This window comes from Triturus cristatus, chromosome 3_2 (genome assembly GCF_964204655.1).
Source record: "Triturus cristatus chromosome 3_2, aTriCri1.1, whole genome shotgun sequence".
NCBI lineage: Eukaryota > Metazoa > Chordata > Amphibia > Caudata > Salamandridae > Triturus > Triturus cristatus.
The window spans coordinates 797,104,115-797,121,064 of NC_140584.1; positions in this window are offsets into that span (position 1 = coordinate 797,104,115).

A 16,950-nucleotide genomic window follows, 5' to 3' on the forward strand; every position below is an offset into this window, starting at 1 on the left:
CAGAACAACTCACCCCAAAGGGTACCCAAATCTTGCAGTTGCACCAGACCGCTACAAATATCAGTCATTCTTTATAAAAAGCAAACCAAAAATGCCTCAGCCCACACACAGCATTGCTGCAAACAGGTTACCAAATATTTAAAATAAATAAAGTGGGTGCTCACTGTCCCATATTGCTGCATTCACCTCAGAAGTGCAGTCACTGACCTATCACTGTTATTACACCCTGGCAGTGACGTGCTGCACCAAGAAAGAAAATCAGTCATCTTTAGAGGTGTTACTTCCGGTCGCACTAAAGAGTAGCAGCTCTTTGCAAAAGTGTTGGTACCACAAGGGTTGAAGTACACATTGTCTTGTACACCTTTTACTATGAACCTTTGCACAATTGTTTGAAGTTAAGTGCGTTTTTAAATGACTTTATGCTATTTTATATGAAGAATAAATTGGTTATATTTAAATTCATGTTTCGTGCTCGACATTTCATTTTTTAGTGTTCTCTGTAGGAATGTCTGTGATTTATGACTGGGTATCCTGGTGTTCCATAAGGTAATCATTTACTATGCTTTAAAAGTTAATACAATCTAATATGTAATGAAAAATGTGCTGAAAAATGCTTTGTTTTGGCCTTTCTGTCTCAAATTTTCTTTGTGGGACAACCCCCTAAACTCCCCCTAGTAGTGGTTGCTCACGGCGCTTGCTCGCTACACACCACGTGGGAGCTGGTCTCACTTTTACTTGATTCACTACTTATGTCTATTTTTGGTGCTCTCTGAAAGAATGTCTATGGGTACATATGACTGGGTGGGTAACCTGATGTTCTTTAAGGTCATCATCTACTATTTACTGTGCTTTGAAAGTTGATACAAGTGAATATGTAATGAAAAATGTGCTGTAAAATTTACCATTGTGGTCTGTCTTTTTCCAAAATTTTCTTAGGGGACAACCCCCCCAAACCTCCCTAGTAGCGGTCGGGCGCGCTCGCTGCGCTCGGTCGCTACGGGCCGGATGGGGGCTGGTCTGGAAAATTTTGCCAGGGCTGCTTTCAGTTCCCAGTCCGGCCCTGCTCCAAGGTCGTAATCAGACCCTTAGAGACACACAATGAGAGAGGTTTGTGGCATCAGGAAAGTGCGAGGAACTTGGGGCCCATGTGAGGTAGAGTAGAACGCAGGGAAACACAGCGCAAAGAAACTGGATTGACAATATGATGCAGAGCCCAGGAACAGACAGGGTTGTGTAGCATAGTGCATGTATACAAATAAGGTGAGGAAATTCAGTCACAAGGACAGTGAGTGGCATCTTGGAACACCTGGATAAGAAGTGTGAGGTGTATGAGCAAATAGTATAAGGAGTTTGAAGCAGTGTGAGGAGCTTGGGGCACCTGGACAGACAACTTGAGGAGGTTGAGGCCCAGCGACAGTTCAGAGACTTACGGCACACTGGACAGTGTGAGCATCGAGATGACCAGGGATGGCCCCTATAGGCTAACTTTGGGAACGAGGCGGCATGTGTGAAGGAACCTGTAATCCATGAACAGACACCATGAGCCAGTGTCCAGCGTGTGGACTGACACACACATAAAGGGCAGTCAATGAATGGATTGCATTCTTTATTACTTGCAGCTCTGGCCTTCAGTGGCGTGAAGCACTAGTAATAGTGCTAAATGGTGAAATTAATAAATATGTCCTGAATTGCCTATCTAACTGACCCCCTCCCAACCCCCTTCACTCCCACTCCAATATTGCTGATCTGGCGCATTATCATTTCAACATTAAATACATTTAAAAAAAGATATAGCTCGCATTTCTCAGTTGGCGGTAGATATAGATGCTTGTGAAGGTGAGGGAGTGATTCACCAATGAAGAGAATTGCCCACCTCATAGCGTACCATATTCTCCAGACGCCTGTGATGCTGTAGCCTTTCATTTTATTTGGTTATTTACCTATCTGCCAGAGCTTGAAACTGTTGAGTGAATGTTTAACAACAGTAGACATTGCCAATAGCTGCACCAGGCTGTCCTGCATTCTCTTCCACATCTCTACTGGATGTCTCACTCTTCTACAGCGCTCTATTGCCAATAGCTGCACCAGGCTGTCCTGCATTCTCTTCCACATCTCTACTGGATGTCTCACTCTTCTACAGCGCTCTATTGCCAATACCTGCACCAGGCTGTCCTGCATTCTCTTCCACATCTCTACTGGATGTCTCACTCTTCTACAGCGCTCTATTGCCAATAGCTGCACCAGGTTGTCCTGCATTCTCTTCCACATCTCTACTGGATGTCTCACTCTTCTACAGCGCTCTATTGCCAATAGCTGCACCAGGCTGTCCTGCATTCTCTTCCACATCTCTACTGGATGTCTCACTCTTCTACAGCGCTCTATTGCCAATAGCTGCACCAGGCTGTCCTGCATTCTCTTCCACATCTCTACTGGATGTCTCACTCTTCTACAGCGCTCTATTACCAATAGCTGCACCAGGATGTCCTGCATTCTCTTCCACATCTCTACTGGATGTCTCACTCTTCTACAGCGCTCTATTGCCAGTAGCTGCACCAGGCTGTCCTGCATTCTCTTCCACATCTCTACTGGATGTCTCACTCTTCTACAGCGCTCTATTGCCAATAGCTGCACCAGGCTGTCCTGCATTCTCTTCCACATCTCTACTGGATGTCTCACTCTTCTACAGCGCTCTATTGCCAATAGCTGCACCAGGCTGTCCTGCATTCTCTTCCACATCTCTACTGGATGTCTCACTCTTCTACAGCGCTCTATTGCCAATAGCTGCACCAGGCTGCCCTGCATTCTCTTCCACATCTCTACTGGATGTCTCACTCTTCTACAGCGCTCTATTGCCAATAGCTGCACCAGGATGTCCTGCATTCTCTTCCACATCTCTACTGGATGTCTCACTCTTCTACAGCGCTCTATTGCCAATAGCTGCACCAGGATGTCCTGCATTCTCTTCCACATCTCTACTGGATGTCTCACTCTTCTACAGCGCTCTATTGCCAATAGCTGCACCAGGCTGTTCTGCATTCTCTTCCACATCTCTACTGGATGTCTCACTCTTCTACAGCGCTCTATTGCCAATAGCTGCACCAGGCTGTCCTGCATTCTCTTCCACATCTCTACTGGATGTCTCACTCTTCTACAGCGCTCTATTGCCAATAGCTTCACCAGGCTGTCCTGCATTCTCTTCCACATCTCTACTGGATGTCTCACTCTTCTACAGCGCTCTATTGCCAATAGCTGCACCAGGCTGTCCTGCATTCTCTTCCACATCTCTACTGGATGTCTCACTCTTCTACAGCGCTCTATTGCCAATCAGCCAGTGCCACTGGAATTGTGCAATTCTACGGCAACTGTGAATTCTAATTAATTATGAAATTGCCGCACATACAGTGACATATCACCATTCGTATCTGCTGATTGCTGCTCTTATATGTTAAACTAATGATAATCAGGAACAACCGTGTATCATAACAAGAAGCGGAAAGAGAAAAAGGACAACATCAGGAAATATAACGTTATCGCTATATACAAATATTTCATAGAATGTATAAACAACTTTTCAGACACTAGAGTAACCTAGTTACTTTTTGACATTGTTCTGTTGACAGGTTCGTATGGCTTGTGCTGGGTCAGTCACGTTTGATGGGAGAGTGGCCAGCAGGGCAACCTAGTCATTTTGTGACATGGTGCCTCTGACAGGTAGGCAGGGTTGGAAACTGGTTCCATCGCATGTTGGTAGGAGCCTAGTCTGGAGGAAAAAGTAGAGGGTTTGCAAACTATTGATGCAGAAGGAAGGCTGGCTGGGCTTGGTTAGAGTCAACCACTCATCCGGGAGAACCAACAGGGCTGTTTCAGAGCTGCCCCTGCCTTACAACCGTTAAGAGGCCTAGAGCTGGCCGCGCAATTTTCAGATTTCCCAATCTGCCTCTACTGTGGCCGTCCCAAAATATATTAGGCTGCTCCCATTTTTTAAATTTAGACATAATTTTAGCAGGCGATAGGAGGATCTGGACCTTGAAAATCTAACTTGCATATGTGCGTGTGCGTGTGCGTGTGCGTGGAAAGGTGCATATCTATGGATATCTGTGTATATGGGAGGAGTTGTGTGGGGTATATTTGATGTGCGAATCTGTATGTGTTCTTTCTGCCTGTGGGTGTGTACCTGTGCAAGCATGTCTGGGTCTACATACATGTGTGAATAGCCATCTGTGGTTTGCTCTGAGTAGTGCATGTCCATGTGTATGTATGTATGTATGCGTGCATTTGTGTTTGCATGTGTTCATCGGTGTAGTTATTGGCTCTTCAATCCCTGGCAGCACAGCACCATGGATAAAATCCAGCAAAGCTAAACATTTATAAGGTCCTAAAGGAGAGACCTATTGGCAATGCTAATGCTTGTTTAATTTACTGTCACTCTTTCGCTCTATCTCTCTGCCACACACATCTTCTCATTTTCCCCACCCCTTTGGGAAAGTCGACTTTTTACAAAACAGTAGATGAAGCATGCAGAAGGAGAAGGAAAACAGGGCACACCAATGTTAAAAATAGTTTGAACTAAAATGTAAAGGCCTATCGAAAAGATGAAAGACCCCATATTGTAAGAAATAATTTACTGCCTAACTTTATGAGTCACTTCATAGCTACCGAATATATGCATTCAGCCAAACACCACATGCTTCTGTACGGTCCTGGGACTTAGCAGTGACATGGAATATTTTTATAATATAAAACAGAGGGGAGCTGTACCTTTTTCCTTACATACGTTCCAAGCTTTGATGGCTGCTATTGTCTGTTTCTCACTTTACAAGATGCCAAACAAATAAATAAAATATTTCACAATAGCATTGTTTGTGACGTTATGATCCTATCAGAAAATTTCCCCAAAGACTAGGGGCATATATACAAGCCCCTATCGCCACAGGAACATCACTTTTAACGACGTTCCTGTGGCGATAGGGGCTTTGCCTTATTTACATGGCGGCGTTAAGCCACCTAAAGTGGCTTAACGCCGCCTTGTAAATAAGGCACCCTTTCATGCTCTACTTAGTGTGAAAGGGGTGGGCCATGGGTTTTGTGGTGGGTGTTCCGCCGCAACACCCACTGATTTGGACGATGCCTCCTATTTACAAGGGTGGCGTAAATAGGAGGCAGAGCAAAAAAATAAAGACATGGGAAAACCTGGTCTTAACATGGCAAAACGAGGAGAAATGCTTTTATTTCTCCTTGTTTTAGCTGTTTCTATGTGTGCTGCATTGTGCATCACACATAGAAACCACAAAACGCCATGAATGATTGTTTATGTACAGGAATGTGTCCCTTCCTGCACATAAACTGAGCTCCAAATTAAAAACATTCTAAATACTTCCCTTCTATCCCTCCACTATCCTTTTCAATCCAAATAACAGACTGACATGTCTACCCCTCAAATTAATTTCATGTTTCACTATACTAATTCACCACTAATCCTTTATAGGTTCCGGAATAGCGTGCTACTTGCCGAAAAAGCACTGCAACACCTCATTAGGGGGTAGCAAGCGCTATATAAATGCAAACCTTTTTACCTCTTCTACCCCTTCGCTATCCTTCTCAATCCAAATGACTGACTAACATAGCCACCACTCAAATTACTTTAATATTTCACTATACTATTTTAGCACTTAGACTGTATTGGTTCCAGAGTAGCGTGTTACTTGATGAAAAATCACTTCAACACCTCATCCGGGGTAGCAAGCGCTATATAAATGCAAACCTTTTTACCTCTTCTACCCCTTTGCTATCCTTCTTAATCCAAAATGACTAACATATCCACCACTCAAATTACTTTCATATTTTCAATATGCCAATTCAGCACTAATCATTTATGGTTTCCGAAGTAGCATGCTACTTGCCAAAAAAGCACTTCAACACCCCATCAAGGGTAGCAAGCGCTATATAAATGCAAACCTTTTCCCCCCTCCTATCCCTCCACTATCCTTCTCGATCCAAATAACTGACTAACATATCCACCACTCAAATTGCTTTCATATTTCTACTATACTAATTCACCACTTATCCTTTATGGGTTTGGGAGTAGCATGCTACTCGTGGAGAAAGCACTTCGATGCCTCGTCAGGGGTAGTAAGCACTATATAAATGCAATTACAATAAAATATATAATACATTAAACAATCATTAAAAAAATGAAGATTTGCAACTTCAATGTGTGCTGCACAATGCAGCACACATAGAAGTTTCAAATCACCATCTGTCATTATTTATGTGCAGGAAGGGACACCTTCCTGCACATAAACAATCATTCCCTTACCGCAGGCACCCATGCACTATGGTGCAAGGGTGCCTGCGTTGGAGCTAGGCAGCTTAATTTAGCGCCAACGCTGGTGAAAACGCAGGAAGTGCCGTATCTTTGTAAATACAGCTCATCCCTGCGTTTTCAGAATGGCAGAGCTTGGCATTAGCATTTTGTGCTAAAGCCACGCCTTGCCATTCCCTTGTAAATATGCCCCTAGATCGCACAGCATATGGCCAGTAGTGCAAAATGTGGCAACATCATTCCAGTTTCACTCGTGACTGGACATATTTGCCACTAAGTATGCCACTGGAAAAAATAGTAATATAGAATTTGTCAGTAGATAAGGGTTTGGATTCTGATGTTTCCCTTACTGACCTACTCTTCACACTCGAAACGTAAATTGGCTCCAGCTTTACGGTAGACATTTTGGAGGTAATATTTTTCTGTGTTAGTTCACGACAAGGTTGTCACATGTTTCCTGCACGCTCTGTACATTTGTTGGATTACATCTCACTCCCGAGCTCCCACCCCCTTCTCCATCAGAATATTACTTGGGTCACCCAGTTTCAGTAGTGCTCCTGACCTTGTATGAGCCCTAGGGACTTTGCATATCTCTGTGCAAAGTCCCTAGGGGCTTATTTACAAGCCCCTTGCGCCGCCGTTGCATCCATTTTTTATATGGGCAAAAGAAAATAAGCCCCTTAGTCTTTACTCCCACCAGTATATTCATGTTTCGATTATTGAATTTCTAATTATATATGTGCTCTAAACCAAGGATATTGTATATGTGCTTTAGATCAAGGATATTGTATATGCGCTCTAAACCAAGGATATTGTATATGTGCTTTAGATCAAGAATATTGTATATGCACTCTAGACCAAAGATATTGTATATATTTGATCTAGACCAAGGATATGGTATATGTGCTCTTGACCAAGGTATGTGCTCTAGACCAAGGATATTGTATATGTGCACTAGACCAAGGATATTGTATATGTGCTCTATACCAAGGATGTTGTATATGTGCTTTAGACCAAGGATATTGAATATCTCCCCTAAAACCAAGGATATTGTATGTGTGCTCTAGACCAAGGATATTGTATATGCACTCTAAAACCAAGGATATTGTATATGTGCTCTAGACCAAGGATATTATTGTATATGTGCAATAGACCAAGGATATTGTATATGTGTACTAGACCAAGGATATTGTATATGTGCTCTAGACCAAGGATATTGTATATTTCCTCTAAAACCAAGAATATTGTATATGTGCTCTAAAACCAAGGATATTGTATATGTGCTCTAGACCAAGGATATTATTGTATATGTGCAATAGACCAAGGATATTGTATATGTGTACTAGACCAAGGATATTGTATATGTGCTCTAGACCAAGGATATTGTATATTTCCTCTAAAACCAAGAATATTGTATATGCGCTCTAAAACCAAGGATATTGTATATGTGCTCTAGACCAAGGATGTTGTATATGTGCTTTAGATCAAGGATATTGTATATGCACTCTAAAACCAAGGATATTGTATATGTGCCCTAGACCAAGGATATTTGAGCTGTCGGTCACAGGGCAGTCTCTGATCTGTGTGTCCTTCTGTTCATTGCTCAAAATAAACAAATCCTTCTGCAGCATCTCAGGTACCGTAGTTTATATTTGTATTTACATATGCTACATGTTCAGCTATATAGAACAAACAGCAGGCATTTTAACTTCCCATTTTAGGAGAAGGCAGATGACATAATTCTATCGTATTACGGGTTTGCAACTATGGAAATCTGAGTACCCAAATGTTTACTTTCCTTTTTTTTTTTTAGAAAGAAAAAACATATCATATGGTCTCATAGGGCTATCCGACGTTCTGGCCGCATTTACACACAACTCATCTTTAGCTTCCTGGCCTATTAATATTGAGAACCTGGCGCCAAAATACCACCGACAGCATGCCAGGACAGAGAAGCAGCCCATCAGATGCAGCACAGAGCCTCCCCGGGTCTTCGAATCTTCCGGTGGCGCGAGACATGGCCTGGGGTGTGGGATCAGAGGTCATGAGTCGAGCCCCTGCTCAGCTGTTTGACACCTCTGTGATGGAAGGCCTCTGTTTTGGCCATTACTCATCGTCTGCATCTGCCTTCAATTAAACTATGACCATGCGAACTTTCACTGCTGCACCATCAAAGTGAAACAGAGATTTACAGGCATAAGTGCACATTGGGGAAGCTGAGCATAATATGCCACATCTTCTTTTTTTATTTTATTTTTTTGCATCTTTTATATAGCGCGAACTCGACCCGAAGGTATTGGAGCACTGTACATGAGCACCATATTTACATTACATATTTAGGCACGGGGAGATTAAGTGATTTGCCCAGAATCACAGGATAAGGAGGCGACCCCGAGGCTCGAACCCTGGTTTCCAGCAACAAAGTCGGCAGTCTAGCCGACGGACCACATCTTCTCCTCTGAAGGAGGTGAGTGGCAGCATGATGGACACAGTAGTCCCACTGCAGCCTTTCCTGAGTCATGGCCTCACTCCCACACACAGGGCTAAGAAATGGCATATTGCAATTGGCGTATGTGCAGTGCTTTAAATGGGAAAAAATAAGTGTAGGTACTCATTAAATTGAGCTAGGGGCGTGGCTAGTGGGCGGGGTTAGAGGCGGAGCGAGACATGATGATACTAAGAAATTTCTATTGAGTATTCATTTTGCCCGTGCATTTCCTCTGATTGTAGTTTCAAGCTTCCCATATATGCGGATTAACAGCTGCATATGATAATAAAAAGAGTGGTGTGAATACCTGCTTGGAGCAGGCCCTAAATCACAATAGAAGGAGCTTTAAATGGATGCAGTCAAGCCACCAACAGCACTATTCCGGCTCATGATCAGCGCGCCTCGGATCAAGAGAGAGTTTGGAATGGCAGCATTGATCATGAGTACTCCGCCAGTTGCAGGACATACCAAAACATTTGAGAAAAGTATCAATATAAACAAAACGTGTTAACTCATTACACAAAATAAATTCCTAATAGGATATGTTAAGATTTCCTTGTTTTGTAATATTTGCAGGCAGACCGAACAGACCGGGTAATAATCGGGCAAACAGGCAACCTGTCCAGGGATTCATCAGAGAAGCGCGGAATAGGTCTGCTGTTTGTAACCATGACTGGAATATTCATAGGAGACAGTCCACTCTCTTTTATAGATTCTATCACACCTGTTAGCCAGCTGTTTTCCAATGACTACCACACCTGTGAAGCAGCTGTCTCTTATGAGCTAGCCAGTTCTCTTCCAAAGACTATCACCCATACGAGACGGCCAGCTCTCTTCCAAACACTCTTACAGATATGAAACAGCCAGCTTTCTCCCAAGGACTTGCTGCACCCTTGTGAGACATTCAGCACACTACCAATAACCATCACACCTGTGAGACAGACGACTGTCATTCTGTACTTCCAGCATGCTTTTGAAACAACCAGATCTCCCTATGACTATCTCACATATGAGATCTACTTGGTAGCTTTTGGCACAAAACTTCTAATACACACAGAAACAAGCAGACAATGCACACACAAAAGCATTTCACGCATTTCTTTAAAACTACCTCCTGAGGGTGTCCAGATTCTCTTCCTCTCTGAGCTTGCTTTCTCTCTCACACTCAAACATACACAGAAGCAGGCAAATGCGCGCGCTCACACTCCCTCTCTCTCTCCCTCCCTCTCCCTCCCCCTCCCTCTCCCAAAAAGGTTCACTTCGAATTGTTAAAGCAAGCACAGTGTGAATGTGCTTGACAGAGAACGGCCTTAATGGGCCCTTCTTTATCAAACACAGCACGGTCTGAAAATTCCAAACAGGGACACCCCTTGCATAACGCACATGAGCTAGAGAGGCGCTTTGGCTGTCAGAGTGCCGTACAGATCTGCTGCACTCTGACTGCCTCGAGCTCCGCAGCACTGGCACCAATTTTGGCTTACCTTCAATGAGTACCGGTACTCTCCTTAGCAGCGGAGAAGTGCCGGTGCTCTGATCGGTAAAAATAAGAAGTGCCGGTACTCAGTACCGGTGAGTACCGGCCCATTTAAAGCACTGCGTATGTGCATGTTTACGCTATATTGTTCCTCAAAGTAATTTCCCGTTTTCAGAGAAACCAAGCTCCACTCTCAGTGTTTCTCATTTGACTTCTTTATTTACCTCATTTTAATTTTCCTTCGTAATTCGTTATCGTCTGTAACAATACAAACGAGCAGACACCATCAAAAAGTGCAGCAAAAGTCCCTTAAAATCGCAATCCGAAATCATGATGCTAAAAACCTATCTCCAAATCCAAAACCATATTTGCATAATACATAGCATATTACGCTTGGTCTATCTATCTATCTATCTATCTATCTATCTATCTATCTATCTATCTATCTATCTATCTATCTATCTATCTATCTATCTATCTATCTATCTATCTATCTATCTATCTATCTATCTATCTATCTATCTATCTATCTATCTATCTATCTATCTATCTGTCTATCTGTCTATCTGTCTATCTGTCTATCTGTCTGTCTGTCTGTCTGTCTGTCTGTCTGTCTATATGTACATATATAGATATAGATATATTTTTCCACTGAAAACCAAAAGTTAGAGAGACGTTATACATAAGTTCAGATTTTACATGCACAAAACTACAGAATTCAGTAGTTATCCTTATCTCAAGAAACCATAGCTCGCGCCCCTGCATACACAGTTTTCTCATCAATAATTTTATTGCTACCCCGAGGTCTGGCCAGTCAATGGTGGGTGCCCTTGCTCCACCCAGGGCACCCAGTGTCTTTTGTTGGGGGCCACGGGAGAGCCCCAATGCCCCCGTGTTTCCTGTCGGCTCCACACCTCCAGCAGGAGCTGGCATTGCTCCTGCACGCAGGGAGCAGCAAAAAATGCTGCACCCTGCGTGCTGGAGCAATTTTTTCATTTGTTTCTCTGTCCGCTTCACAGTAGGCAACAAAACAGATGAAAAGTCTGCTCCCAGCAGGTGGGAGCATTTTTCCGGCTTCTGCCTGCTGGGAGCAGACTTACTGTTTGCTCTCGCGTGGCGGGAGCTTAAAATTGCTCTCACCAAGGAAGAGCAAGCAGAGGTTTCCCTGCCCGCAGCAGTGTGGATAGGAAACCTCTGTGTCCCAGTGGTGGGCATCCTGGGACGTAGCAGGAGCCCAGCCCCAGGGGATGTGGAAGGGGGGGGCATGCTGCCCCCACCCTTTCCATTGCACAGGTTGGAGCCCCAGGGCAGAAATTGGCCATGCAGCCCCACTCCACATTGTCACATTCGGCCGGGCCCCGGGGGATAGGATCCCTGGGCCCGACTCTCATTGTTAACTATCGACCAGGCCCGGGGGGGGGGGGCCCTATTTTTTAAAATGTTGTTCCCCTGGGACCTGGTGAAAATGCATATTAGTGATTGAAGTTATGGGTAAAATCCCAGTACAATTTATATTTGAAAAACTGTTGAAATTCACTAAAACACCAAAGGTTACAGGGATGTTGTAGTTTGGAAAGAACATTAAAAAGTAGAAATTCACGGAAAAGACAAAGTTTACAGGGACGTTATAATTAGGAAACAGAATTAAAAAAAACTTTCGAAATTCACTGAAAAAAACAAAGGTTACAGGGACTTTGTAGTTAGGCTCAGATTTTACACGCAAAAAAACATACAAATTTAGCAGTTATAGTTATCTCAAGTAACTATAATTCCAACCCTAAGGTAACTATAACTCGCGCATTCGACATGCACTGATAGTTACCCCACATATTCCATCACTCATGACATCTTCTATGACATCATTGATAATATCACTGCAACATGTGCAGTGAAATTATTGATGAGAAAACTGTGCATGGCAGGGGCATTAGTTATAGTTACCTTAGTTATTTATTTATAAAGTTTTATACAGCGCGAACATGACCGTTGAGGGTATCAGGGCATTTACAAATGGTCAGGAAAGAAGAAACAAGTAGAGCAAACAATAGCATAGTCGAGGACAGTACAGGATATGGTATCTCCAAAGATGAGGAAAAAGACCACCTCAAGGTCCAAGTCAACAACTCAATAAACAAGATCATAACAGGTAAGTAATATATTTGGGTGTAGGCATTGTGCTATCGTGGGCCCAGCAAGTAAAGCTTGTAGGTTCTAAAGCAGGAATTTGTTCATCAATAGAACTTTAACTTCCTTTTTGAGTGATGCAGGTGAGGGGTTCCGTCTAATTTCATGGGGCAGGGAGTTCTAAATTCTCAATGCAATACCCGAGAAGGCTTGATTGTACTTTTTCTTTCTATAACATTTCTTTGTTTTCAGCAATAAGGTGCTGGTGCTTCTAGAGAATCTGCAGTTGTGCGATAGCTCCACTTTTATGTGCAAGGTACCCCGGGGTGTTGAAGTGTAGAGCTATGTGTCATGCAGGCAATTTTTAACTGTATCTTTGCAGTATATGAGAGCCAGTTTCGAGATTTCAGATCAGGAGTGATTTGGTTGTATCTTTTGGATCCTGTGATAAGCCTTGCAGCAGAGTTAAGGGAGGCCCTTAGTGGGGCCAACTTAGATCTAGGTAGGCCACAGATGTTTGCACTTCTATAGTCCAGCCTGGAAATCACTAGGGCTTGAACAGCTGATTTGAAGTCGTTGAGGGGAATGAACTGTTTTATTTTTCTTATGATGTTCATTTGGAAGTTTGCTTCTTTAGGGGCAGTACTGATGTGCTCCTGCATGTTCAAGTTCTTGTCTAGGGTTATTCCCAGTGATCTTGTGGAATCTATTATGTGTGATAATCACTTGCTTCATCCATTCTTCGATATCGGGTGACTGTTTGAGTGGGGCAATTAAGAGGAATTCTGTTTCGAGAGTGTTTTGTTTCAGGTGGTTGCAAGTCAGCCAGTTTGGGGTTTTTTGTAGAGCTATGTTGAGAGACCTGGGGGTATATTTACAAGAATTGCTGCTAACTAGTGTTTGTGTGAGTTAGAGGCAATTTTGTTAATGCTGCCTATCGCCGAAAACTATCACCCTGTTACCGACGTATGAACAGTACGTCGCTCCTTGGTGATAATATCAGCTAGCCACGGGGAAAACTGACGCTAACATTAGCGTCAAGCCGAAAAAAATGTTGACGCCAGAGAGAGAAAACTGACCAAAGGCCAATTAGAGGCAAAACAAACTCACATAAGTCAGCCCAACATCACTTTTCTGCCTCTAGAGGCAAAAATAGCCAGAAGTCCCCCACCAATGATAAAAATAAAATAAAAACAATGTAATGCAGAATATAGCAGCCAGGGCCAAGTTCAGCACAGGTAAACAAACCCCCCTAACCATCCAACAGCCAGGATGACCAGCCAGAATCCCAGGGGAACAGGATATGCAGATTCAGGGCTCCATTTATGTAAAGAGGCGTATCGCTGGGGAGAACCAGTGCTGCATCACTTTTCATAGTGCTTTCCTTGCGAAACCATGACAGGAGAAGCCTGGAAGCATGGAAAGTCCCCGGGGCTCGTAGGCCTCGCTGGGCCTGCGTTTGAGACCTGGAGTGGAAGGCAAAGGTGCTGTGGAGTTTCTGCAACCTGACAGTGGAGGCTATTTGCACCGGTACCAAGCCTTTGGGCCATGGCGGGCAACATTGAGGCATCGGCGATCGCCCTTAATTGGTGGTGAAGTCTGGCAGGTTGCATGGAGATACGTTGCTGACCTGTGTGAGAAGACCGCCTGGCACCCCTTGGAACTGTGATCGGTAGAGGTGCTCCTGAGTACCAACGTATGGAGGTATCAATCGCATAACACGCGCAGCCACTACACCTGGATGCACGGAGGAGATTGCCAATGGTGGGCCGCCCTTCTCTGCACCACAGGCAGTAGGATTTGGTGCTGCCCGGATGCTGTTGAGGGTGAGGACCCTGAGCTGTGCGGAACTTATGTGGCAGGAGCGCTGCAACTTCACGCCTAAAGGGGCCCTGTTGCATCAACTGCATCGGGAGGTTCCCCAGCAGACTTGGCGGTGACTGCTGTACCCAGGCTTGTAAAATCCCACATGGCTGAAGCTCCTGTTGACTGAGTCACAGATTCGGAGAGAGTGTAGCAGATTGATCACAGGTGTCGATGTCCAGGTGAGGAGAAGGTGGGATGGGGAGTCGAGGAGGCCTGGGAGTCGTGTCGTGTCCAGGCATAGCACCTGTGGGTGGCGCACACTGTTCCCTGAGCAATCCCTGCTCTGTGGAGGACCCACATTGCTGAGGACACCGCACAAGACTGGTGGGGGACTCCACTAACTGGCTCAAGTTGCTGAGATCGGCCATTGGGGACACAGGGTCAGTTCAGGTCCAGGCCCTTGGGTATGAAGCTTGAGCTGCCGTTACTCGCTGGGGAACTGGGGAACATGGAATCTGGTCACCACTGTTAGGTCAGAAGAGGCAAACGGATGGTGCTGCCTTTCCTCACCCCCTGTTAGTTTGCTTTTGGGTGTACATCCTCCTCGGGGACCTAAACTTCCACCTCGAGAACAACAACGACACCAGCTCCACCACCCTCATCGACAACCTTGACAACCTTGGACTCAGACAACTCGTCACAACTCCCACCCACTCGGCCGGCCACACGCTGGACCCCATCTTCTCCGCGAGCCCCCACATCGCCTTCAACCACACCACTGAACTCCACTGGACCGACCATCGCTGCATCCACTTCATCTTGCAGAAACCCACCACCTACCACCACACCCAACAGATGCCTCGCCGATGCTGGAGCAAAGTCACGAAGACCAGCCAACAACCACCCTCCCCCAGAGCCCACTCGCTGACCCCACCGACCCTGACACCGCCGCCCGCAACCTCAGACAGTGGATCGACAACTGCGCCAACACCCTCGCCCTGCTCAAGAAACCCTCCAACGACCACACTAGCAAGAAAGCCAACTGGTTCACTGAAGACCTCCAGGCCTCTAAGCAAACTTGCCGAAAGCTAGAGAAGAACTGGCTCTGTGAACGAACACCGGACAGCTACGCAGCACACAAGGACGCCACCCGCAGACACCATCACCTCATCAGATCCGCCAAAAGGGTCTCCTTCAAAGACCGCCTGGACAACAACGCACACAACAGCAAAGAGCTCTTTAACATCGTGAAGGAACTCTCCAACCCCAGCTCCAACACCAATGACATCCCAACTTCGCAAGACCTGTGCGACTCGCTGGCCATCTTCTTCCATCGCAAGATCGCAGACATCCACAACAGCTTCAACGCCACGACCGCCCCGACAACCACTGAGACCTCCGCCCCCACGACCACCACCTGAACCAACCGCCTGATCTCCTGGACCAACATTAACGACGATGACACCATCAAGATCATGAACACCATCCACTCCGGATTCCTGTCAGACCCATGCCCACACCACATCTTCAACAAAGCCAGCACCGCCAATGCACCGTATCTCCGGAAAGCCATCAAGCTCAAGAACTTCCGGCCCATCTCCCTGCTCCCGTTCCCGATGAAGGCCATCGAGAAGACCGTCAACAAACAACTGACCCGCTACCACGAGGAGAACAGCATCCTGGACCCATCCCAGTCCGGGTTCCGCAGCCACCACAGCACCAAAACGGCCCTCATTGCCGCCACCGATGACATCAGGACCCTGCTAGACAATGGAGAAACCCCGGCCCTCATCCTCCTTGACCTGTCAGCCGCCTTCGACACGGTCTGCCACCGCACACTACGCACACGCCTCCACGATGCCGGGATCCAAGAGAAGGCCCTGGACTGGACCACCTCCTTCCTCTCCAGCAGAACACAGAGCGTCCGCCTCCCCCCTTCCGCTCCGAAGCCACCGAGATCATCTGCGGCGTACCCCAGGACTCATCCCTCAGCCCAACGTTGTCTAACATCTACATGGCACCGCTCGCCCACGTCGCCTGATTGCACAACCTTAATATCATCTCTTACGCCGATGACACCCAGCTGATCCTCTCCCTCACCAAGGACCTCCACACCGCCAAAACCAACTTCCACGAAGGAATGAAGGCCGTCGCCGAATGGATGTGGAACAGCCGACTGAAGCTGAACTCGGACAAGACGGAGGTCCTCATCCTCGGATCCACCCCTTCGGCTTGGGACGACTCCTGGTGGCCGACCGCACTGGGAACATCTCCAAATCCGACCGACCACACACGCAACCTAGGGGTCATCCTCGAATCCACCCTCTCCATGACTAAGCAGGTCAACGCCATCTCTTCCTCCTGCTTCAACACCCTCCGCATGCTCCGCAAGATCTACAAGTGGATCCCCACCGAAACGAGAAGAACGGTCACCCAGGTCGTAGCCAGCCGCAGGTTGGACTATGGAAACGCCCTTTACGCAGGAGCCTCGGCCAAACTCCTGAAACGGCTTCAGCGCATCCAGAACGCCTCTGCACGCCTGATCCTCGACATCCCTTGCCACAGCCACATCACACCCCACCTGAGAGACCTGCACTGGCTCCCCATCAACAAGAGGATAACCTTCAAGCTCCTCGCCCACGCACACAAGGCACTCCACAACACCGGACCAGAGTACCTCAACAGACGACTCAGCTTCTACACCCCCACTCGCCAGCTTTGCTCCGCCGACCTCGC